Source organism: Peromyscus maniculatus, chromosome 9 (genome assembly GCF_049852395.1).
Source record: "Peromyscus maniculatus bairdii isolate BWxNUB_F1_BW_parent chromosome 9, HU_Pman_BW_mat_3.1, whole genome shotgun sequence".
Taxonomy (NCBI): domain Eukaryota; kingdom Metazoa; phylum Chordata; class Mammalia; order Rodentia; family Cricetidae; genus Peromyscus; species Peromyscus maniculatus.
The window spans coordinates 75,426,285-75,450,934 of record NC_134860.1 but is presented as its reverse complement, the minus strand read 5'-3'; the positions used below and the strand labels follow the sequence as shown (position 1 = coordinate 75,450,934).

The 24,650-nt window shown below is 43.0% G+C and overlaps 1 protein-coding gene across 7 annotated transcripts in view; it reads right to left on the bottom strand.

Annotated features, from left to right (window-relative positions):
• The window catches only part of Enox1 (ecto-NOX disulfide-thiol exchanger 1), a 565,632-nt gene that overhangs the window by 332,086 nt on the left and 208,896 nt on the right, over positions 1 to 24,650 (bottom strand). For all 7 annotated transcript variants that reach the window (XM_076545410.1, XM_042285220.2, XM_042285223.2 and 4 more), the window contains one exon: positions 18,164 to 18,265. The gene's annotated coding sequence lies outside the window, so the exon portion shown is untranslated. The remainder of the gene's footprint in view (positions 1 to 18,163; positions 18,266 to 24,650) is intronic.

The window sequence follows — 24,650 nt, the reverse complement described above, 5'->3', positions numbered from 1 at the left end:
TTCTACCAGCAGTGAGTAGAATCCCTCCTTCCCCATCCCTTCCCAGCACTTGCCGTTTCTTACTTTAGTGGGGTAGCCTTTCTGTTTGGGGATAAATGGAATTTCAAAACAGTTTAATTTTTTTGAAAATACTTGTTTATTTTATCTGTATGAATGTTTTGCCTGCATGTATATGTGTACCATGTGCATGCCTGGTGCCTTTGGAAGTCAGAGGAGGCTGTCAAATTCCCTGGCACTGGAGTTGTAGATGGTTGTGAGATAGCATCCAGGTGCTGGGAGCTGAATCCAGAGCAACGAAAGAGCAGCCAGTGCTCTTAACTGCTGAGCTATCTCTCCAATCCCATGGAACTGTTTTTTTAAATAATGTTTTATGAATTCTTCAGGAATTTCCGACAACAGCTTTTGACCATATCCATCCTCCTCCCCTAACTCTTCCCAAACACTCCCGCACCAGCCTACCCACGCAACTTTATGTTTTCTCTCTTTCAACCCCATGAGTCCATTTTTGATAGACTAGCTACCTTAGACATGGGTTTGTCTATACCGGTTGATATACCAGCTGTTACACCATTGAAATAATCTGACTCTCCCTCTCCCAGCAGCCGCCAAATACTAATAGCTCCTCAGTTAGGGTGGGACTTTATGCCCATGTTCCTTCTTCCATGCTAGGATTTTGACTGCCCTGAGCCTTTGCAAGTCCTGTATGTGCTATCACAGCTACTGTAGGCTCATGTGCACATATGCGCTATCATGTCTGGAGAACATACATGTACCAAAAAGTTTTACTTTGTCATTTTCCTGATTACTATGTTTGCTGGACACATTTCTAAGTATTATTTCTTGGCCATTATATTCCTTCTTTATGAAAAATATCTACTCAAACTCATTAGCCCATTTACTAGTTAATGATTTGGGGTTTTTTGGAGTTTAATTTTTATATATATTGACATTAATCTCCTGTCCAGTATGTAGCTAGCAAATTACTTTTTCCCCAACTTTGTAGTCTGTTTGTTTACTATGCTGACAGTTTCCTTTGCTATGCAGAGCATATTAAAAAAGAAGAAGGCATTTTACTTAAAGAATGTTTGGTGTGTCTACCGCATGCATGTGGGTGCCCACCAAGGCCACAAGAAGGCATCTGATCCCCTGTAACTCAAGTTACAAGTGATTATACATTATGAGATGAGGGTGCCAGGAACTGAATCAGGTTCAACAGAAAGGCAGCCAGCGCTCTTAACTGCTGAGCCATGTCTCTAGGCCCTTTTTGTATTTTTGTATTCTTTCCTTTCTTAGAAGCTTTTAAATGTAATACAATATCATCTCTAAATCCTTGGGATTATTTCCTGGCCACTGGAGTTAGTTTTAGGAAGTTCTTGCCTATGCCTGTGGACTGAAGTGTTCTTATGTTTTCCTCCAGTACCTTTAAACTTTCAGGTCTCATATTAAGCTCCTTGATCAATTCTGAATTGATTTTTGTGCAAGGTGGAAACTATGGCTTTAGTTTTATTTTTCTACATGTGGAAATCAAAATTTCCCTGTATCATTTGTTAAAGAAGCAGTCTTTTCTCTAATGCATGCTTTCGACAAGTTTGTCAAGAAGTAGGTAGTTGTAGCTGGGTGTGTTTATTTGCGGGTCCCCTACTCTATTCCGTTGGTTTACTTGTGTGGTAATGCTGTGTTTGCTGCTGACTTTGTAAGATTACATTAGATATTGTAATATCTCTAGCATTGTTGCTGCTGCTAAAGACTGCCTTGGCTATTTGGGGGGCTGGGTTGTGAATTTTAGTAAATATATGGTGGCTTGAATAAGAATAATGCCCCACACCCCCAGCTCATAATTTAAATACTCGGTTCCCAGTTGGTGGTGCTCTTAGGGGATCATTTAGAAGGTGGAGTCTTGCTCCAGGAAGTCACTGGGGGTGGGTTTTGAGGGTTTATAGTCTCACTGCTGTTTCTCCCTCTCTGCTTCCTGTGTGTGAACTAAAATGTAAGCTGTCACCTTCCTGCTCCTGCCTGCCCACCATGCCTTCTGGACTCTAGCCCTCTGGAACCGTAAGTTGCTTTTAGCCGTGGCATTTACTGCAGCAACAGAGAAGTAACTAATACGTTCTATGAAGAGTGGAATCCGGGGTTCATCTGCAGACTGACTTCAGTATCATTTTCAATGTTACCTTGCCAGTCCACAGACACTGAAGCTCTTTCGGTCCTTTAGGATCTTTTCCCACTTGTCTCTTCTGTTTTCATTGGAGAAGAAGAAGCCCATCTCCTTGGTAGCTTTAGTCTCACTTTATTACTTCTTTGAAGCTGTTGTGGATAGGATGGTTTTTTTTCTTGGCAAGTTAATTTTTGGGATCTAGAAAAGTTACTGATTTTTATGTGTTGAATTTCGATTCTGCAACTGTACTAAAAGTATTATCAGATCTAATACGCTTTTGATGGAGTCTGATCATTTCACCTGTAATAGCAATAACTTAACTTCTCCCTTTACTACTCCTACCCCTTTATTTCTTCCTTTTGTCCTGCTTTTCTAGTTAAGAGCTCGATTGCATAAAGGTGTTGAATAAGCAGAGAAAATAGATGCTCTCTGCTCACTCCTGATTTTAGAGGAAATGCTTCCATTTCCCCCCATTTAGTATAATGTTGGCTATAGATTTGCTTTATATAGCCCTTATTACATTGAGATTTGTTCCTTCTATTGCTAGTTTCTTCAGAATTTTTATCATAAAGGGATAAATTATGTCAAGTGCTTTTTCTACATTTACTGAGATGCTCATATGTGATATCTCAAGTTATGTCTACTTACATAGTATGTTGGCTTTGCAGAACTAAGTCTGTAGTGTTCCTTTCCTTCATGCTTAGTGGGTCAGTTTGAGACGCACTGATTGGTGGTAGCTGTCCGTTAAAGGTTCCCTTAGATCCACATTGATTCCATCCAGCCCCAAGCTTCTGTCTGTGGGACAACTTTTACTTACTGTTTCGATCTCAACACTTGCTGTGGATCCCTGAAGTTGCTTATATCCTCTTAGTTTAGTTTCGGTGATCCTTTCTGCCTAGCAATTATCTATTACTTTTAGACTTTACAGATTTGGGGAAGTTTTCACCTTATTACCTAATGATCATTTAGAGTTCACTGGGAGTGCATTGTAACTACTCTCCCTTGTTCTTTCAAATTTTTAGAACCCACGTCTTCTTTCTCTTTTGGTTAGTTTGGTTAGAGGTTTGTCAAATTTATCTTTTTCAAAGAACTAATTCTTGGTTTGACTGACTCTATGCATTGTTCTCTTAATCTCCATTTTATAAATTTCTGCCCTCAGTTGCTTTTTTGTTGTTGTTGTTGTTGTTTTGAGACAGGGCTTTTCTGTGTAACAGTCCTGGAATTCACTTTGTAGACCAGGCTGACCTGCAAATCACCCTCTCAAGTGCTGGGACTAGGGATCACAGGGGTGTGCCACTACCAGTTAGTTCGGCTGTTCTTGTAACATTCATTTAAAGACAGCACGAGTTGCATTTAAACATTTTATATGTCAAATTTTTTAATATCAATCAGGTCAAAATAGTTGAGAATTTGCATTGCAATCTCCATTCCAACCTACTATTTAGTTGGAAACATATTTTTAATTTTACAATGTGGAAATCTTTAAGATTTTACTGTTGCCTTCAGAGACGGTGTTGCTGATTTATAGCTTGATGAATCAAGGCCAACTCTTGACCTCTTTCCTCCTTCGATCCACTTGTCAAGCCTTTGCAGTCCTTCCAGACTGTTACTTTCATGCACCAGCCAACCAAGTTGAAGGAAGGGGCTCTGCGTGTCCCGGAAAAGATGGGATTGTTCTGTTCTGGACAGTCAGTGTCTCTGCATCCCCAAATAAAGGCTATCATGCGATGCAAACTTTCAGAATGCTTACTTTACAAAATGCTCAATCAATAAAGAAACTGGAATCTCTTATCATTTCTGCATTTTTCTCTTCCTCCTCTTGGTTCTATAAATCTCTCCTTTGGTTGGCCTGTGTATCATTGAATAAAGCTTGTGGACTATTTCAGGTTCCATGTGAAATCAAGCTTTTAGAGTTATAAAATACAATTTTATGACAGTAATTTTTTAAGTCTTATTGGTGTTAACTAATAGCATTACTGGGACTATCTTTTATATGTGAGAACTCAGTCCTTGCATTTTTTTCTATTGTTTAATTAGTTCTAGATATAACTCTTGAAGTTTACTTAATTCTATATGTAACTCTTGAAAGCAGGATTAAACTGAATATGTAGTCTGATAATGACTCTTAATCAGAGTATTATGTCTATTTACAATTTATATGATTGCTACCATATTTGGCTTTAAGTCTATCATCTTCTCATCTCCAAAGGAGGATTAAACCAAATTTAAATGAGATTTGTATAAGTGCTTTGGAAACTATAATGTTCGCAGTCAACATTGGTTTTAGTAAAACATGTTACTAAACACACTTCCACTGAAGATCGTCCCCAAATTCTGTGACATAAAATACATGCAGTGTCAGAAAAGCATTTGGGGTTCTATCTAAAATAAATAATATACATTCAATCTCCCAAGTGGAGCCCTTTGAAGAAACAAAGCTTGTAATTTTGCCACACAGAAGTATATATGGGAGGCCTTGGGGAGGAAAGACCTCAAGATAATTAAAGGAATGGAAAAGAGACCAAGAGGCAAACAGAACTCTGCTGTAAGCTGGATCCTGTGGTGCTTTCGGGAATTGTGACTTGGTTAGAAATACCCCTCCAGCCGCCTAGGGGTCTACTCTCTTCCCATTCCTCTTTAACTTTCAGGGCTGGGGATCAAACCCACATTTTGTGTAGTAGGCAAGTGCTCAACCACAACCTACACCACTAGTGAAATCCTTTTACTGAGTGAAATCACTATACTGAGAACTGATTAGCAAAAAAACGAGGCTGGAGTGGAGTGGATAATAAGAACGTGTTTTAGTGTTCAGGTAACTCCTGTTTCCCCACATAAGTCGTGCCTTTGAGAAGAAGGTGGAAAAGGCTTGCTCTGATGGAGAGTCCCCAGAAATGCTTCCCTGGAGGCGTGGGGTGGGGGTAACAGGAGAAGATGGCATCCAGGAAGACAGCTGTGGTTTTTATCAATCAAGAGCCTAAATGGAAGTATCTGTGGTAAATTCATATCTGCAGTAAAACCCAGTACTTCTAGAACACTTATCGAATTTATTGTTTATTATTTTGACTTATTCCCATCATTTAATACACTTGAAAAATTGCAAGATTTTTGAAAATCTCTCTGTTTCAACCTTTTCAATCCTTCCTTAATATTTTTCTCTATAATTTTAATGAAAATGATTTCAAATAAAACTAAACAGTGTAACACAGACTATTCTTCTCAGAAAGTAAAAAAATGACACAATTCAGTCAGAAACCTTCAGAACTCAGGCCAGGTTGACATTGCCTCCACAGAAATTAAAGTTTTGTTATATTGCATTTTCACATACACAAAAAGAAAATCAAAAGAGATAATCCTGGAGAAAGATAATTTTTATATTTATCTTCAATAGAACATTCCAGCACCACTACTTTCAAAAGAGGCATTCCTGTTATAAAAATCAAATTTACAATTGAAAATGATAACCCACAAAGCACTCACGGGGCCTAGACTGCACCTGGGTTTTCAAATTTTGAGCTCTAAAATATACAGGAAAACTTTCTAATAGGATTAGAAGGCTGCTGCATCACAATCAAAGTTTTCTCTCTTTCCAGTGATAAAATTATGTCAAAAAGCATCTCCCCAAAGGGGAGTTCCTTTGGCAGCAGAAACTCCCTCAGCAGCCATAAACTGCACAGCACCAACAACAGATGATACACACCCCTCAGCTCCAGAATGAGGCAGTGGAGATGCCAAAGGTCTTTGGAATTTAAGGCCCAGGGTCTCAGAACACCCTAGCTGCTGTAGCACAATGCTATGGACTCATAAACAACAGGCTGTGAAGACCAAGAACATGGTGCTGGCAAATTTGGGGCCTGCTGAGAGGGGCTGCTTCCTGCTTCTCAGTCAGCTGACTTCCGGTTTGTACTCTCTTAGCAGAGTGGGCAGAGAGCGCTCTTGGGACTCGCTCCCCTTTGTGAGGGCTCTTGCCTCAGGACCAAATCACACCTCAGAGCCCCACCTCCGGGCACCATCGCCTTGCTGGACAGGATGTCAGCATATGAATCTGAGGAGACAGATTCAGTGCTCCGCAGAGAGAAGATGACATATGCTGGACATGGAAATGTGAGAGAGGCAGGGAGGGTTATAGTGTCTGCTGTCTGCTCTCTGGATGGTTCTCCTGGGCATGAAGAAGAGGAAGATACCTAGGACATTGTTTCATATACACGTTAATATATTGTATAGGAATGGGCATCGAGTTCTCCTATAAAATGCTTTATATATCGTGGTTTATGGTCCAAAATCACCAAAGTATAGCATCTAGTCTCCCTGTCCCCTCTTTCCAACTATAAGGACTGTTACACTAAAGACCTTTTGGTCATCTTTTTTGCTTGTATTTTTATCTTCAGAACAAAGCGCCGAGTTTTCTTTTCATTCCTGTTACCAAAAATGGAGCAGAGAAGAAAACATTGATTCTGAGTGTCCAGAAATACTCAGTTATCTCTCAAAACCTCACACTGACTCTGTTGAGCAGGTTTCACGTCCCTCAGCCAAAGGCACGCCTTTAAAGACTCTCAAGGTCATCTCTCTCCTTTATCGCTTCCATGGATGACCTTACCAATTAGTGTCCGAGGTGGCTCTACTTGGAAACACATTCCCATCTAAATCACTGCTCATCTGAAAAACAAGAGCCTAGCGAATGAGACTAACTCCCAGCTCTGCAGACCTGGAGAGTTATTCGCCTGCTCTGAGCCTCGGTTTCCTTGGCTGGAAATTAATGCTAATATTGTCTCCTTGGCTGCATGTGTTGCAAAGAGATGATATTTGCCAAAACGTTGGCAAAAGTTAGGCATTTATTCTTTAAAATCCAAATAAAATGAGAGAGAAGGCATGCCACTGTTTTTCGGCTTCTTGACACCCAACCAAGCATCTTGCTTTCCGCTGACCTGAAGACCAGAGTTCATCTCTTTTCTTCCCTTTGGGACCCATGCATGTTCAGATCCATAGATGCTGCTTGATAAAAGCTGACAGAAGTCAACGAGGGATTGGTGCTGTTGTGTTTTCTTTAAAACACAATGGACATATTGCCAAAATAACTGTAAGCCCAATCATTAGGCTCTAGAGCTTGCTAAATTTGGGGAGTAGAAAAACAAGCACAATAGGAACCATGTGACTTCCACGTGATCCAGCTACCACTGGGACAAAAGTCAAGCTTCATCAAGTAAGTGTCACCGTACCAGGCAGGACTGTAATGTGTGTTACTTGGCTCTGGGAAGAAGCTCGTAATTGAAAGTGCCTGCTGGTCAAGTGGAATCTAGGGAGGGACAGATGTGCTTTCTTCTCTTCAAAGGAAAGAACTAATGATAAGAAAGAACCATTGTCTGGGTCCGAAACAAGCTTATGGCGAGCCATCTTAAGCAGAGCCAGTAATCTGTTCTCTTTTAAAAACATTTCTTCTGCTCCAGCACCCCAAACCCCCAAACCATCTCCCACTGTTCTGTCCACTAAATCATTAGCCAACTCCCCTTTGTGACCTCCAAAGTCACCTCTCCAATGACGCCACATTCATCAGCAGTACCACTGAGTCCAGGGGAGGTGAGACTCATCCTCTGAACATATCTCTGCTATCTCAAAGGAATTCCAGATAGTATTAAAATAAAGTGAGATCTCAGGCAAAACAGGCTCTACATACTCGAATAAGATAAGAGCCATTTCTGTCGGAGCCCATTTTCAGGTTCCTCGTAGCTTTACCCAACAGGACCGCATAGAGAGGATGACTGGACCATGGGCCTGAGCGCAGGTGTCTGAGATGGTCTGCACTTGGCTGGGCTGGGGAAGTGGGGGGTGGGAGGTCTTTTGCTCTACCCACTTGGCATTTCTATAAATACCCTGGAGCAGAGACAGTCAGGGCTCATTGGAATAGGTTCCAGGCCCTCTCGAGGATATCCTTTATTTTCTATCTGTTCATCTCCACATTCTAAATCCTTCTATCTAATATTTCCTGCTGCTCGCACTCAAGAAAACTCTGGGGAGCTGTGAGGTTGGTGGGTAAACGCCCGGCACATTTCTGAAGAATCCCGAAGTATATGAAGCCACTGGGCTTCCCCCTTCACACAGTCTTTAAGGTGAAAATGAAAATGCAATTTGTCTGCATGTACCTTTGCAGTGGACCTAGGGTGGCCATTTGCTGACTATCCTGCAATTAAACGATCACACCAAAGTAATCTCTTTGTCAAGCTTCTATCTCCTTTCTCAGGATATAAATATGAGGCCCCAGATGAGCAGGAATAGAGGAGGAGTAGGATCCTAAATGGCCTCTGGGATCTGAGGCCCCAATTCCTGTGAGAGGTCACCTGATGGTCAGAGCGTGTGAGCTAGCTTCTCCTGGGACCTGAGGCCCCAGCTCCTATGAGAGGTCACCTGATGGTCAGAGCCCATAAGCCAGCTTCTCCTCCTACTTTCTGGCGAGTGTCAGGAATAAATGTTCATAAAATAAAGTTGAAGGCACAAATAGAGAAAGACAGGAAACTCTGGAGATCCTGTTGATGTTTTCAATGTCTATGCTGTGTGGCTGGGCACAGGCTCCCTGGGGACAGAAGAGGATGCTATTCCTACCTCCTCTACACAGGTGACAGATGTCCAATTGTGCATACTCTTCCCTCCACCTTACTCCATAAAGGCAGCAACCTTGGTGGAGCTCCAGGGACCCTGAGAGGTACTGGGAGGGGGAGAGTAACCACATCCAATCCCCAAGTCCCATCCCCAGCTCCACAGCAAACTATCTGCTGTGGCCTCCCCTTCCTCTCTGCCCCACCTCCAGATCTTCTCCTATAACTCCCTCACCACCTCACACATTGGTCTCCACCTCCACTCCTGAGGGCATTCCCCGGGAACCTGCCAGCCATGCCAGAAGTAGGTAGGCAAGCTTCACATCTTCACTCCAACCTCCTCTCCTCCAAATCCAACCCCCTACTCTCATGCCCAGCTCTGTATCATGACCTGCTATGGCCTCTGCTCCCTCTCTGCCCGATTCCCAGGGAGACTATGCAGATTCTGCCTGCATGGCCAGCTATCTTAACGGGCTGAAATTTTCCCTTAAATGACAGAAAACAAGAAACCTTTTGTTTATGGGAAACATAAGATGCTGGATCCTCACTTAAAACAGGTCTAGAAAGTTCTAATATTAATAGAGACCCTATAGTACGTGATACTGAGCTCCTGGAAATCCAGTGATGAGTAAGTTCCCTGCCCTCATAGAACAGGCATTCTGGTTGGAAAGACGAAACACACAAGCAAACAACATACACATACATACACACACCCACACCCCACACACACAGACACACACATACACACACATACACAGACACAGACACAGACACAGACACACACACCCCCACACCCCACACATACAGACACACACACATACATAGACACACACACAGACACAGATACAGACACACAGAAAGACACAGACATAGACACACACAGATACACACACACACACACACACACACACACACACACACACACACGGTAGCATGTGGCCAATGGAGAGTAAAGGGGTATGGGGTGCCAGCCATCATGGGCAGAGTTCGAGGCAGTCTTCAGAACAGCGCCGCTCAGGCTGGAAAGGAAGAGTCAGAAGGACCTGCCAAGCCCTGGTTCTGGTCAAGAGCAGCCCAGGCAGCAGAAGGAGGCTGAGCTCTACCTAAATGTTTTAGGTACCAGGTCACTGGTGAGCAGCAGGGGCCACATCCCCCAAGGGCTTATGGGTACAGAAGGGGATCGTATGTCACTCTCACAGTGAGGGAGGTATCCAGAAGGGACCTGAAGTCCTTTGCCACCTCTCTGGATGTCTTCAACTTCTAAAGACCCCCACCCTCACCAAATGACTGCATTTCAGGTGTTCCCCATCTCCTCAATTTCTGCTTTCTTGTTATTTGTAGTTCAATGGAGAAAAACAGACAATTTGTTCTAAATAAACCAACTGTAAAAAATAAGAGATCTCCCACTTACTAGTGTACTCATCCCTTACTGTCTCAACCCGAACAGAAAGAACCAAACCCAGAAAACAGTGACTGCACACCATAAACACCCCTACCCTCAAGCCCCGCTCCTGCATGCCCAGGCCTGATTTGCAGGGAATTCCCTGGAAGTGCATGCCTTCTGAAAAGGGCAGCCATGGGCAGGACTCCACTACCCACTTCCCATCTGAGCTGTCAACACCTCCCCTTGGGTCTGTTGAGGCTTATTGTTCCCACAATGCCTGCAGCATTGTTGGTTAAGCTGGCTCAGCCAACCATAAAATCATAGAAGAATCAGCCTGGCACATCTTCTTGCCTCAGAATTGATGACAACTTATGTCTCTGAGAATGCCAGAACGGGCCCATCCACCAACTGGGCAAGAAGAGCCTGTAACGGAGTCTGAATTTTACTTCTAGGAGAAAAGATTTTAGCAACACCATCTGCTTTTCGTGTTAGTTTTGTCAAGTTCATTGTCTTAAATCTGTATCTTCTTTGGTTTTCCTAATAGAAAACAAACCAAAGACAAAAGCATGGAAATGACATGATTTCACAAAACCCACAGAGCCCTGTGGAAGAACATAGTAACTTACTACATGCTGCCAGGAAGTGACAAGAAACCTATGTAAGAAGAACAAACTTTAAATACATTCATTAATGATGTGAAGATAAAAGTTATCTCTGATTGAAAAAGGGAACTGATAAAGACATCAAAGACATCAAAGAGAAAGATCTGAAAGTGAATTTCCTAAATAATCACCAATGAGATAAATGCAGGTGCAATTGCAGGGCACTTCATTCACATAGGCCCAAAGGGAACACTTCTGTCTAGAAACCGGAGTTAATGGCTGTCATCACATACTACAAACCATGGCTGATGCACCACATCCTGGAGCTTGAGAGGCTCATACAACCCACACTAGGACCAAACAATAGCTAACATCTAGACAGGTAGCTCAGAAAGTGGGGGGCTGTGCTAATAACAATATATGTCTGTGAACCCCAGAAAACAGTCATCCCCGACCCTCAGTGCTGTTGCCCAAGGCAGGTGGACACCTTAAATTGTTTCTTACACATCACTGTTCCCAACTCCCACATGTGTAGGGCTCTCTTCTGCAAGAGACTGGCCAGAAGATCACAAAAACCATTAAAACTATTACAGAAAGGCCAGTTTTCTTTCTTTCTTTCTTTCTTCCTTTCTTCCTTTCTTTCTTTCTTTCTTTCTTTCTTTCTTTTTTTTTTTTTTTTGGTTTTTTGAGACAGGGTTTCTCTGTGTAGCTTTGCGCCGTTCCTGGAACTCGCTCTGTAGACCAGGCTGGCCTCGAACTCACAAAGATCCACCTGCCTCTGCCTCCCAAGTGCTGGGATTAAAGGCGTGTGCCACCACCGCCGGGCAAAAGGCCAGTTTTCTATACATGGTTAAAGGTTTTTATTATTTTTTGTGTGTGTTTATCTTTTTTGTTTGTTTGTTTTTTCTTCCAAGGCAGGGTTTCTCTGTGTAGCCCTAGCTATCCTGGAACTCACTCTGTAAACCAGGTGGCCTCAAACTCAGAGATCTGCCTGCCTCTGCCTCCAAGTGCGGGGATGAAAGGCGTGTAAACACCACCACTCAGCAGATTTTTTTTTTTTTTTTTGAGTGTAACAGATACAAACTATGCTCAGAAATAACAGCTGCTTTGGAACAATTTCTGATCATCTGAACGCATTAAAAAGGAGTGTCTCTTTCAGAGGAAGCAAACTATGAGGAAAGTAGCATCATTTCTTTTTAAATAAAAATTGAACAAATTTCCTTACAAGTAAAACAATCCCCAGCCCGTCCATTTATCCCTGCCCAAGCCATCATTAGAATCATTCCAGTTTCAAGTCACAGAATCCTAATTCTAAGTGACAGGAGGACCAGGGAGAACTCATGGGCAGATTTAACTGAAAAAATCCAAGCCTAATGGGTTAGGGCATGGGTGGACCGAGGTGCTTACATGATGAGAACCTTTCCAGATATCTTTATTCTGCTATGCTCTGTATTGGTTTTATTTGTTCGTTTTTATTTTGAGACAGGGTCTCTCGTGGCCCAGGCTGGCCTTGATCTCTTTATGTAGTCAAAGATGGTTCTTGAAAACCTGATCGTCCTGCATCTGTCTCTCAAGTGCTAGGATTACAAGCTTGAACCACCACACCCAGCCAGATGCTTCATTTATAATCAAGTTAACTGAAAAAAGAATGACTATAGAATTTATATTTATCATATCCCATCGAAATATCAGATTTGAATTATAAAAAAAAAAAAGCAGACTTCTGATAATTCAACAAAGTTGTCCTTAGCCCTGAAGTTTCCAGGGTTTCCCAGGGATCTGCAGGGCGAGAGAGCAGCCCTGTGAATGGTGGATTGGTGGCAATTTGAAAATTCACCGACTGACAAATGTATTTTTAGCTAGCCATTAAGCCCCGAAAGAGACAAGAATAGCAGCATACTGAGTGCTAATTCGTGGTCCTTGTGTTTAACCCCAAAGCCATCGAAATAACTATGACTATTATTACCAGCTTCATTGGGATCTCCAGTCCATCTCCCCACTTCACCAAAGCAGGAGTTTTGCCTCCACTATGATCAAAGACATCTCATGCAAAAACAGCCTGGGGTCAGTGATGCGTGACTTTTTGGATGGTGTTTTATTTTTAACATAACTGAAATTTATAATTACTTTAAATACTCTGACTATGTAAGTCAATCTAGAAGGTTCTTTCGTGTGTCTGTGTGTGCTGAGCCTCTCAGGTATCCAATACAAATGTTATCTTGCTATAACAATCCAGCTCCAGAACTGCAGGTTTCAGGTCCGTCATGGAAGCTTGAGTTCTAGTAACCATTTAGGCCACCCTGAAGTCCATAGTCATGTCTTCCTGTTTCAGGAGGGACACTGAGGCACGAGGGTCAGGCTGTAAGCCGCAATGTTGAATGTGATGCTCAAATAAGAGTTACTCAAATGCCACTAAGCACCCGACTCCAGCTCTGGGGCACATGGACGATGCAGGGACTCCAGTCAAAGACCCAAGTGTGCCATTCTTCATGGGGCATCTCAAAAGTTCTGCTAACACAGGTTTCTCACCTTCTACCCGGGTGTAGACAAAGTACACCCAATTCCTGAGATTGGATGAAGCTCCACCTGCATCTCGAGGTAGCCTGGTGCAGGAATTAGCCACCACAGTACCTGAGAAGACAGAGCTCCCGGGGTGTCATGTGACTTTCCCACCAGCACACACTGAATGAACACTGCCATAACGTTTTTTTCCTTACAACTTTCTAACAGCTCTTTCCAGGATGCTTGTATAAGGCAGAGAATTTGTGCTTTGTGTTGCCTTACGAGAATTAACTATCTGGGTTCAATAAACCATTTGAGATATCACAACAGTGATTTAAACCATCAGTTTGTACTATAAAAGCAAGGCTTTCATATCACAAAATATGGCTCCTGATTTTTTGTGAGTTAGATCATAAGTAATCCATAATGGTTAGAGAACAGCCTCCCACTGTAATTCTGCTGTATTTCGGTAACAGTTCTGGAATCCCTGAATCACCATAGACAAGTGTCCTGGCTAGGGCTTCTATTGCTGTGAAGAGACACCATGACCACGGCAACTCTTACAAAGGAAAATGTTTCATTGTGGTGGCAGCTTACAGTTTCAGAGGTTTAGTCCGGTATCATAGTGGGGAGCCTGGTGGCTGGGAGTACGGCAGTGTGCAGGCAGACATGGTGCTGGAGAATTCTACATCTTGATAGGCAGGCAATAGGAAATGGTCTGTCTCACAGAGCATGGCTTAAACATATATGAGACCTCAAAGCCTACATCCACAGTGATGCTTTTCCTTCAATAAGGCCACACCTACTCCAACAAGGTTATATCTCCAAAGAGTGCCACTCCCTTTGGAGGTCATTTTCTTTCAAACCACCACATTCCACTCCCTGGCCCCCAAAGGCTTATAACCACATCATAATGCAAAAAATGCACTCATTCCAACTGCAAAAGTCCCCATAGTCTATAACAGTCTCAAACTTAAGTAAAAGTCTGAAATTCAAAGTCTCTTCTGAGATTCATGCAATCTCTAACTGATATCTATAAAATCAAAATCAAAAAGCAGATAATATACTTCCAACATATAATGGCACAGATATACATTACCATTCCAAAATGAAGGGAAGGGAGTCCAGTGAGAAAATACTGGACCAAAGCAAGACCTAAAACCAGGTGGGCAAACTCCAAACACTCATCTCCATGTCTGATGTCAAAACTCTCTTCAGATCTCCAACTCCATTCAGCTTTGTTGACTGCAACACACTTCTTTCTCTTGGACTGGTTCCAGTCCCTGTTAGCAGCTTTCCTTGGAAGGTATCTCATAGCTCTGGCATCTCTAATATCTTGAGAACTCGAAAGCAATCCAGGCTTCAAACTTACAGCTTCATGCAATGGCCTCTCTAGGTCTCCATTCAGGGACACCCCTGATACATGCCTGGCTTCAGTGGCTGTCCTTAGACATGGAGGCAAATTCCATGGCCCCTTCCTTCTATCCCTAACTCCAGAACCACATGGCTGATTCTGCCAAGTTCTGCTGCTTGCTGGGGCTGGAACATGGGCCCCTTGTTCATTTTCACCAGCTTGTTGTCCTGGAACTTGCTCTGTAGACCAGGTTGGCCTCAAAATCAGCCTCTGCCATCCCTTGCTGGGATTAAAGGTGTGCACCACCACACCCAGCTCTAAGCTTTTCTTTAATTCCTTTTCCCAAATTGGAAATTTAGCTGGGTGGGGTCTTGCCCTGAGGTCACCACTCCCCTTATTCCATTTCTTAATCTGTTTATCTCCTTAAACACAGGATTTAATTCCATTCTGCTTCCTGTGTCCCTTTTCTCAATCTGTATACTTTGTATTTTTCCTTGCTCAGCTTGCTTCTTTTCATTATAAATCTTCATCAGAGTTAACACTAACCACCATAGAACAGAGTCTGTACTAGGCTGTTTTGAGATTTCCTCTGCCAAAGGAACTAACCCAAAACTACCCACTTTAGTCTCAGGCAGACTCTTTGGACAAGGGCAAAAAAGCAGCCACATTCTTCACCAAAATATCCCAAGAATAATCTCTAGGCCACATATTAATATTATTCTCCTCTGTAACCTCTTGAGCAAGGCCTCACAGTTCATCAAATCACACTCAGCACCACCGTCTTCCATGTTCCTACTCGTTTGGCCCATTAAGCAGTGCTTAAAGCATTCCACTGATTTCCTAACTCAAGTTCCCCAAGTCTGTATTTTTCAAATATATATGGTCAGGACTATCACAGCAATGCCCATTTCCAGTACCAACTTCTGTCTTAGGTAGGGCTTCTATTGCCATGAAGAGACACTATGAACATAGTAACTCTCACAAGGAAAACATTTAATTAGTGTGACTTGCTTAAGTTCAGTGGTCCAGTCCATGATCTTTATGGTGGGACATGGCAGTGTGCAGGTAGATATGGTGCTGGAGAATTCTACATCTTGATAGGCAGGCAAAAGGAAATAGTCTGTCTCACTGGGCATGGCTTGAGCATATATGGACCTCAAAGCCCACCTCCACAGTAACATCTCCTACAACAACGTCATACCTACTCCAACAAGGCCACATCTCCTAATAGTGCCATTCCTTTGGGGGGCCATTTTCCTTCAAACCACCACAAGAGAATGTTTATTTAATTGTTTCACTTATTATTAGTATGTGTGTACATGCATGATGTTTGGGGTAGGTGTGCCAAGGCGAACACATGGTGGTCCAATAGCCAAGAACTGGTTCTCTCTTTCTACCATGTGGGCACCAGGAATCAAACCCAGGTTCTCAGGCTAAGTGCCAAGCACCTTTACCTACTGAGCCATCTCAGAGACTTTACTTTCAAGGTTTTAATATAGGTAAAATTGGAGATCTTATCTCTTTAGGAAATGCTTTCTCAAACCCTGCTCTATGGACTCAATCCTACCAGAACAGAGTTGCCAGTGGCCAGTGAGAAGACTTCAGGAAGGAACTCTCAAACTAGGTTTGGGGGCTTATTTGTCTTCTAACAATTACGTGGTGGCATATTTATTTCAAAATGATCCCGGTATATTAAACGCTATGGAGCATTTTGATATCCCAAAGCCACTTTTATCTAAAAAGTTACACTGCAGTGCAGTCAGCTTTGCTCGTCACAGGTTTAAGAAGCTGCAGTCCCTGACGATTGTATGTGATGAGGGGAGGACCACAGCGCAGAAGAGCCCTCAGCACCTTCATGGCAATTACAATCATACCCACTGTCCCACGGTACGGTTGCTGCTCCAGCCTGCTGGGGACTCCCTAAGCTGCCTCTTCCATGGCTGTCTCAGGCAGAGCAGGGGAGCATGACCAGCACAGATGCCCCTGAGCTACAGGGTGAAGCCATTTCCAGTTAAGGGACACTCAGTAAGCTAGGGGCATTTCAATTCTACACACACACACACACACACACACACACACACACACACACACACACACACGCAAAAGCTGAGTTTAAGAAACTAAATCTTACTCTGAGCCTCCTTGTATTTCAGCATCTTGCTGACCTGTCTGGGTATTCTATCCCAGTCTTTGATCCCCCCCCCCCCATGCCCTGATGCCCAAATCTCAGTCTCCATCCTCTGTAGGACGGGCCAAGGCCCCAAGCATTGTCACTCTGACAGATATCTGATCTCTCACCAACCCTCTTTGAGGGTTCTGACTGAGGGAGGCAAATGCTTAAAAAGAAAATGCTGAAGTATTCATTGACAGCCTCAACCTCACTGAGGGAGACTTCTCTGATGTCCTGAAGGGGGCCTACAAGGGAGGCTACAAGCTGATTCATTTTTGAAATTCGTAGCAGCCACAGGAAAGGGCTCACCTCTAGTCTAAGAGATAAACAACACATCATAACATATTTATTAGCCTGGAGCCTTTTACTGTATTCAAAAAGCCTTCTCTCTTTTCCTTTTGCCCCTATTCCTGCCCCTTCTCTTTCTCATTTACACAAACTCCCAGGGCCAGAAGAGACGTTGGGGGCTAAGGTTAAGCTCTGGCTGCCCTTTGCCCTCCTTCTGTCTCCGTTCATCTCTTCAACTCCCCTCCTCCTCCCATTTACTAAAATTGTTACTGCCTACAGGATCGGCCCAACTAAGATCATGGCCACTGGGACTGTATTTGATGAGAGGGAATAAATAGTATAAACATGATAAGGGTGATATAATGCTTTCTGCCTAGGTCACGACTGGTTGTAACCTTCCAGTTAAGTGTGGAAGGACTAACCCAAGCATAAGACCTACCTGATCTCACACACATCAATATAAGACTAGGATTTCAGTGCTCTGCTAAGATAATGAATAAACAAACCATACTTTAGCCAAATAAATAGCAAACTTTGAAGACTTTCAGCTTTAAAGTAGAAACACACCCTTAGTTAGGGGAGGAGAAACTTTATTATAAATTAGTTTAGGGATGTGATTTTGTCCCGACTTAATCATTCATCATCACCACCACCACCACCACCATCAACATCATCAAAACGTAGGCATTTTTGGAATGCCTACAAAGAAAAGTTAATTCTGGAGATTATGATATTCTGTCAGGGTTAGAAAGGGGCATTGAAAGGGGAGATATGGGCAGTCACAGGCAACCTAATGGCACCACTGGTCCTTACACATGGGTGCCAGGCCCACTGGGTGATAAGCAAGACACAATGATGGCCACACAACTGAACATAAGCAGCACTGTTGGACTTAGGACTGGATCCTCCTGCTCTGACAACCATGCTGAACTGGGAAACAGTCACTGAGTCGTCTATACAGTAACAACACGGGTCTACTGAATGCAGGGTCACCATTATTTTAACTCACACACACAAAGATGGGAGCAGGGAGGCACAGTTCTTCAGGCAGCCTGGGCTAGACCCTTGGCTGCCCCAAGAGAGGTCAAAAGTAAAGCTCTTGTCTCCAAGCTTGTAATACTCACCACTTCTTGGGAACCAGCTCACTTCCCGTGCTGGGCCCCCTTGCGGTCTCCCTGTTGGGACTCAGGTCTGCTTTGGCTTCTGATTTTGCAAGTTGTCGGTTGCTGCAAATAATGAGAAGTAGGGGATTTAAAGACAATGAACAATCAGAAGGCACAACTATGAGAAAGACTTGGTGATCATCACTTAAGGCAGACGTGGTTTTGTTGCTGTTGTTTCTCAATCTAGACCTGGCACACTAAACAAAAGCCCACAGTACCTGTCCAAGTGTGCAAATGTCACCTGTAGGGAGGGACACAGAAGCATTGCACTTGGGCCCTACATAATGAAACATTCCTGCATATTTGTGACCCCTGTAAGATTTTTCACCTCTCCAAAAATGTACACAGGATGCAAAGGTATCCACTTGATCAGAAGGAACACAGGAACAAAAAGGGAGCATTGTTATTCACTTAACAGTATTCAGGGCTGCAAGCTGCCTACCTTGAAAGAAATCCTCAGTGACCTTAAAACCACTGGAAATGCTTTTTTTTTTTATTTTACTTTTTAAAGAAGTAAATTTTTATTTATTCTTCTCTTATGTGCACTGATGTTCTACCTGCATGTGTGTCTGTGTGTGTCTGTATGTCTATGTGAGGGTGTCAGATCCCCTGGAACTGGAGTTTCAGATAGCTCTGAGCTGCCATGTGGGTGGAACAGAATCTGGGTCCTCTGGAAGGATATCCAGTCCTCTTAACCACTGAGCCATCTCTCCAGCCCCAGGAAATGCTTTTTAAAACAATGACTTCTCTCTAGTTCCACAGTTTACAAAGTAATTTAGCAGACATTATCATCTTTGATTTTTATAATGGTTTTTATATCTCTAGTTTCAAAACAAAGAAATAGGTACCTCAACCCTGCCCAACACCAACAAGACACATATGGCAGCAAGAACATGTGGACTTGGTTACAAATGCAGGCTGAAAACCAGGTTTCTTACCTTAAAAAATATATACATACACACACACATATATATGTTTATTATTTATATATATATATTAAATATATACACATATATATTTATTATTTATGTGTATGTGTGATATGCATATATATGATGTGTATTATGTGTGCAATGTGCTGGTGTGCATGTGCCATGGGGCACATGTAAAAGTCAGAGGACGATTTTCAGAAGTGAATTCTCTCCTGCCATGTCCTCTCGAGTCCCAAGGTTGAACTCAGGTCATCAGCTCTTCACCTGCTGAGCTGTCTCCTCCGCACCCTGAACCAGGCTTCCCGACTCCTCCACCCATCTATGTATTGTTACACCAGTGGCACTTTGCCTGTTTTCAGAACCAAGCCCTTTTTACCTTAGGCAAGAATTATTACCTTCCAAGACATTTGCTAAGTGCAAGGGAACCTCACATGCAATAAAATGGCTCTTTCCTGCATTTTTATCAGATCTATTGATGATTCCATTCATATCATGAGATAGCAAAGTCTAAAAAACAAATCTTGGGACTGAACAAATAGGCCAGAGGTTAAGAGCACGTTAATGCTTTTTTGCAGAGGATGGTGGGGGCAGGGAGCAGGCGGTGGTAAATTCCTAGCACCACATGGTAGTTTGCAACTATCTGTAACTCCAGTTCCAGGGGATCTGACACCTACTTCTGGCTTCCAGAAGCTCCTGCATTCATGCAAACAGGGAATATATATATATATATATATATATATATATATATATATATATATATATATATGTGTGTGTGTGTGTGTGTGTGTGTGTGTGTGTGTGTGTGTGTGTGTGTGTGTATTTATGTATATATGTATATATATGTATATGTATATGTATATGTATATGTATATGTATATGTATATATATATCAGGCACACACATACATATACACACACAATAAAATCCAAAAAAAAAGAACAAATATGAAATAGACTCAGAACATGCTAATATCCCAAAGCTTCCATAAGTTAAAAAAAAAAAAAGAAAAACAAGAAAAAAAGAGCAACAACAAAAAATAAAAAGGAAAAGCGCCCAAGGTGAGAAGCTGCATGGAAAAGTGCGTCAGGAGAGCAGGGCCTGGGTTGAGCCCTAACAGTCACCCAAGAGCCAGCAGCTGCCTCCAGGAGTGTGCATGTTCTCGACCGTTTGTCTTCTCGCCCTCGCTCTCTGTGGACCAAATTTTGTTCATTTCACAGCACTATGTGGTACTTCTTGATATTCTGTAAAACATTCCACTTAGACATGTTGACTTCACTAATTAGTCTATAAATACTTGACTTTTACCCACTGCTTTAGTGAGTGAGATAATTACTGAGGAAAGGCCGAAGCGTTTATGGTCAATCAGATGAGGAGAAAGGGAATATGGTCTTTTAGACGAGGAAAATGTAAAACATTGTGAGGCCAGGCAGAAGCTATTAGCAGGATCAATATCTCGACTGGTACCTTAATAAATCATTGCATCAAAGTCTTGACACAGGATGGAGAAAACCTCAGTCTGTCTCCCCTACAAGCTTCCAAATTGGAAAATAAAACTCTATTTAAATTACAAAGACCTTATTGGTATACACGGAATATGACAAGCTCCTGAAGCGGTTTCTGGATTCGGGGTGTATAAAGAGCACTGAATCATCAGTGAGGGAAGAGAAGCAGAAAGACAAAGAGCACAGCCCTTCTCCAGGCTGCACTTTCTAATTTGCAACTAGTAAATATGTATGAATCTGCTCCACTGCAGCTATGGATGACATACTGCTTTCTAGAGAGAGCACGGAGTGGAGAAATCAAAGCAGAGGATGGTTTGGAGTCACAACCGGCTTCCTCTCCCAGTTAATAGTTCTCAATCTTTCTACCACCCTCCACTTACACTTCTTAAATCACCATCCTTTGGGCCCCATTTCCTAAAATGAAAAGCACTTCGACAGCAATAGATGCTCACTGTATGGTACGCAGCATCCCGAGGTGAGTTCTCACTGTATCGGGAGGGGTGTGAACAACAGTAAATTTCCCTAACCCCTTAATCAGGCCCATTGTCTTTGAGGGTCCCAGGAAAACATGCAAACAACTAGAAGAAGTTGCTAGGCTTGCCGGTCCAGTTTTCTTTTGTAAGCTCAAGACTATTTGTCTTTTCTCACATGTAACAAAAACCAAAAGAAGGATTTGGCAGAGTGTTGCCATGGAAATCAGCCTTTCCCTTGGAGCGCTGTAGTTCCTCACTTATTGAGATGGCATGGGAGAGGGTAGACAATATTTTGACTTGCTTCTGCTTTGCACTTGCAGTGCTTAATTAAAATAGTTTTTCTTGGGAGTTCAAGTTACTGGGGATCTCTCCAACCTCGGGACGTTAAGCTAAGAAGACCTCACGTCTTAAGATGTGTTTAGAGGACTTACAGCTGGGAGATCATCAGCAAACAAAAGCCAAGCTCCCTAGCAACTCACAATGTTCATTTGTGATTAATTAAGACTTTTTTCGTTGAACAAATATTTTCAAGCACTTAAATGTTAGACAGGCTTGATGATAATTATATGGTTTTAAAAGAGTCCAGAAGTTTCTAATCTCAAAAAGGTTGACACTCTTAAGGAAGACATACACACATAAAAAGTTAACTAGCTGAAGATTTGGCTTATGATATAAAAAGGTGACGATCAGAAACGCCATATTCGCTTATGTGTCAGCAGGGGGATGTGGTGGATTTTCAAAAGACATCTTTATTACAGGCTGTCAGGGAAGGGCTCTTGGGAGGTGGTAAATGAGCTGGTTGTGACCTGAGGAAATAAGGGAGGAAAGGGACACATATTCCAATCGGTACAGGAAGCTTGATGGAAGCCAGGTGGAAGCACACAGCCCAAGTCAGAGAGAATGGACACTGCAGATGAGGAGCAGGTCCCCAAAAGCAAGGACAGTGGGTAGACTGTCTGAGTCTCAAGCCTCAAGCCTCTTTCTTAGGATGGAAGAGATTTGGCAGGTCAGATGAATGCTTATTGCAGCTCTAAGTCCGGGAACATGAAGCAGAGTCAAATGAGCTTGTGACCAAGAGATGACGGGGGATGCGGGAAATGGGGGGAGAGGGGGGTATGTGTTTCCATAAATGAGTCTTTGACTCGCAGAATGTCTGCTTATCATAGAAAATGGCTTTCTGAGCAACGAAGCAAGCCGCAGCTTCAGGGAAGGGATACCAGGAGGATGGTTGTTTGGGAAAACATTCCCTAACAAGAACAGGTATGACTGACAATATAAGACAAGTTCTCTTGCGTGGGAAGAACAAACAGGAAGAAGGGATGGGCACTAGGTACGAGGCACAGCATCCAGCAAAGGCTGTGTCCTAACTCACTTGATAGCCAAACACCTGCCAGGTTCAGCAGCCGGGCTTAAAGAAGAAAACTTACATGTGGCTGGAGGTGGAAAACCAAGAAGGTGAGAAGACATCAGCCAAGAAGCCAAGACCACTGGACCTTAACCAGCTGTCACTGATGCTCATCCATATTCACACTATCTCCCACATGATAAATTTCAGGATATTGAGGCCCAGCCCGGTGCCCCACCACAGTGCATCACAAGAAAATAAGCTGGAGGTGGTGAGAGAAGAACCATACATGAGAAGTGTGTATGAGCTAAGCTGATTGGAGGGTTGTGTCTGTGGTCCAGTCTGGGTGCTGGGAAACAAGCCTGGAGATGAACTGCCCAGAAGCCCACTCATAGAGACCACTAAAATCATTGTCAGATGACCAGCTCAGTATACAGTTTGCCCTGACACTGTCCTCCATAACAACTATGAGACTTTCAGCACAAAGACCACCAGCCAATGCACTGATGACAGCGTTTGACGGGCCAGGAGCATTCTGCGGTCTCCGGTCTCAACGATTCCTCTGGGTGTCCTTGTTCAAGCAGCAGTTAAGTGGAAAATGATTAGCACACTGCTCACTTCCTTGAGGCATAGCAAGGCTGGAACAGCGACTCAGCCCTGTGCTTGGAAGGAGCCAGGGTGCTTCTGGAATGGATCTGGGTTTGTGCTGGTGTCAGGGACAGCTCAGCGCTTTGCTGGCAGGCCACAGTGATTCAGCCACTCACTCGCCTTTGCTGCCCCTGCCGACTTTCCTCTACTAACTGTTGCCTCTGTGACAGGGAGGCACTTTAACTTTTCTGCTGCCATGATCGGGACCATTCACTGTGTTTCCCCCCACACTCACATTTATAGGAGAGCCAAATGGATGATTATAGCACAATTTAGCCAGGAAGGCAACAAGAGGTACAAGGACTCAAGAGAGGTAGATTTTTATAAGAAAGCTCTTATTTGGATTTGAAACTAGTAGACTTCTCAGTAGACAGCCAACATGGTCTTCGGGGCTGACATTTCTTTGTGATAAAGAGTTTTTGTTTTGGTTTGGTTTTTCTTTTGACCACTTAAATTCTCTCCCAAACTCCCTCTTCTAGAGGGTGAAGTACAAACAACACTAGAAAGGAGTTCTTTCTGATTTTTGCTCCTCTTCTCTGGAAGGCACTTGAGTCTATAACCAAAAGGTGCCACACACAAGGCAAAAATCCAATACAAGGGATGTTCCCAGCTCACTGCACATCCTCTCAGCTAAATCTGGCAAACTCACTCCCATCTGGTCTACTGGCCAGTTCCTGCAGAATGCAGCTGGGCTGGAACAAGGGCTCAGTCAACAGTACTCAGTGAGATATGCCCTCTGGCCTGCTGACCCCTCAAATGTGCAAAGGACAGGGGTCACAAAACAGCCCCTCCAAACACAAGCATTCTTATTTAAATGTCCCCCCCACACACACACATACCCTTGTGAGCTTTTATTTTTAGTGCTCAGTCTCTTCTAGGAGAAAATTGGTACTTTTGCTGCTGACAAATAGCACTGGAATCCAGGATTCCACACACAGCTTTCCTTCATACCGGGGATGGATGACAATATGCAATTCACAGGAAAGTCAAACTCAGTAGATGAATCACAACACAAATTTGTCTCTCAGGCAGAATGGGTGACCAAGGAAATGAGTATTTCCTTAAACATGCTGCTGCTGCTACTATGCTGCTGCTGTTTGTGTGAATCACCCCAATCCTAGGTAACTGACCATGAACAAGGCAGCAGGGAGCCTAATCACAGAGAATATGTGGGTTTGCACCCCCATCCCCACTCAGGTGAGCTGCCAGGGGTAAAACAGTTGAAAAAGAGCCACATCCACATCCACATCCACATCCGAAGGAAAATCCCGTGTGGAGGAGCCTAGCAAAATACAGACTGCATGTAAATTTTAACCAAGAACTTTAATTTCTAATAGGAATTAAAACATCCTATGAGTAGGGACCACATGGAAAAAGGTATGGGTAACAATATGAATCAAGTGTGGATTTCTTCATTTGGTTTCCAATTTTTCCCTTTTATTAAAAGTGACTTATAAAACACATATGTAAGCATATATTGTTGTTAACTAACTCTTTAGAAATACTAGCATAAAATCTCCTTCGTCAGTGCTTCATGCGTACCTTTGG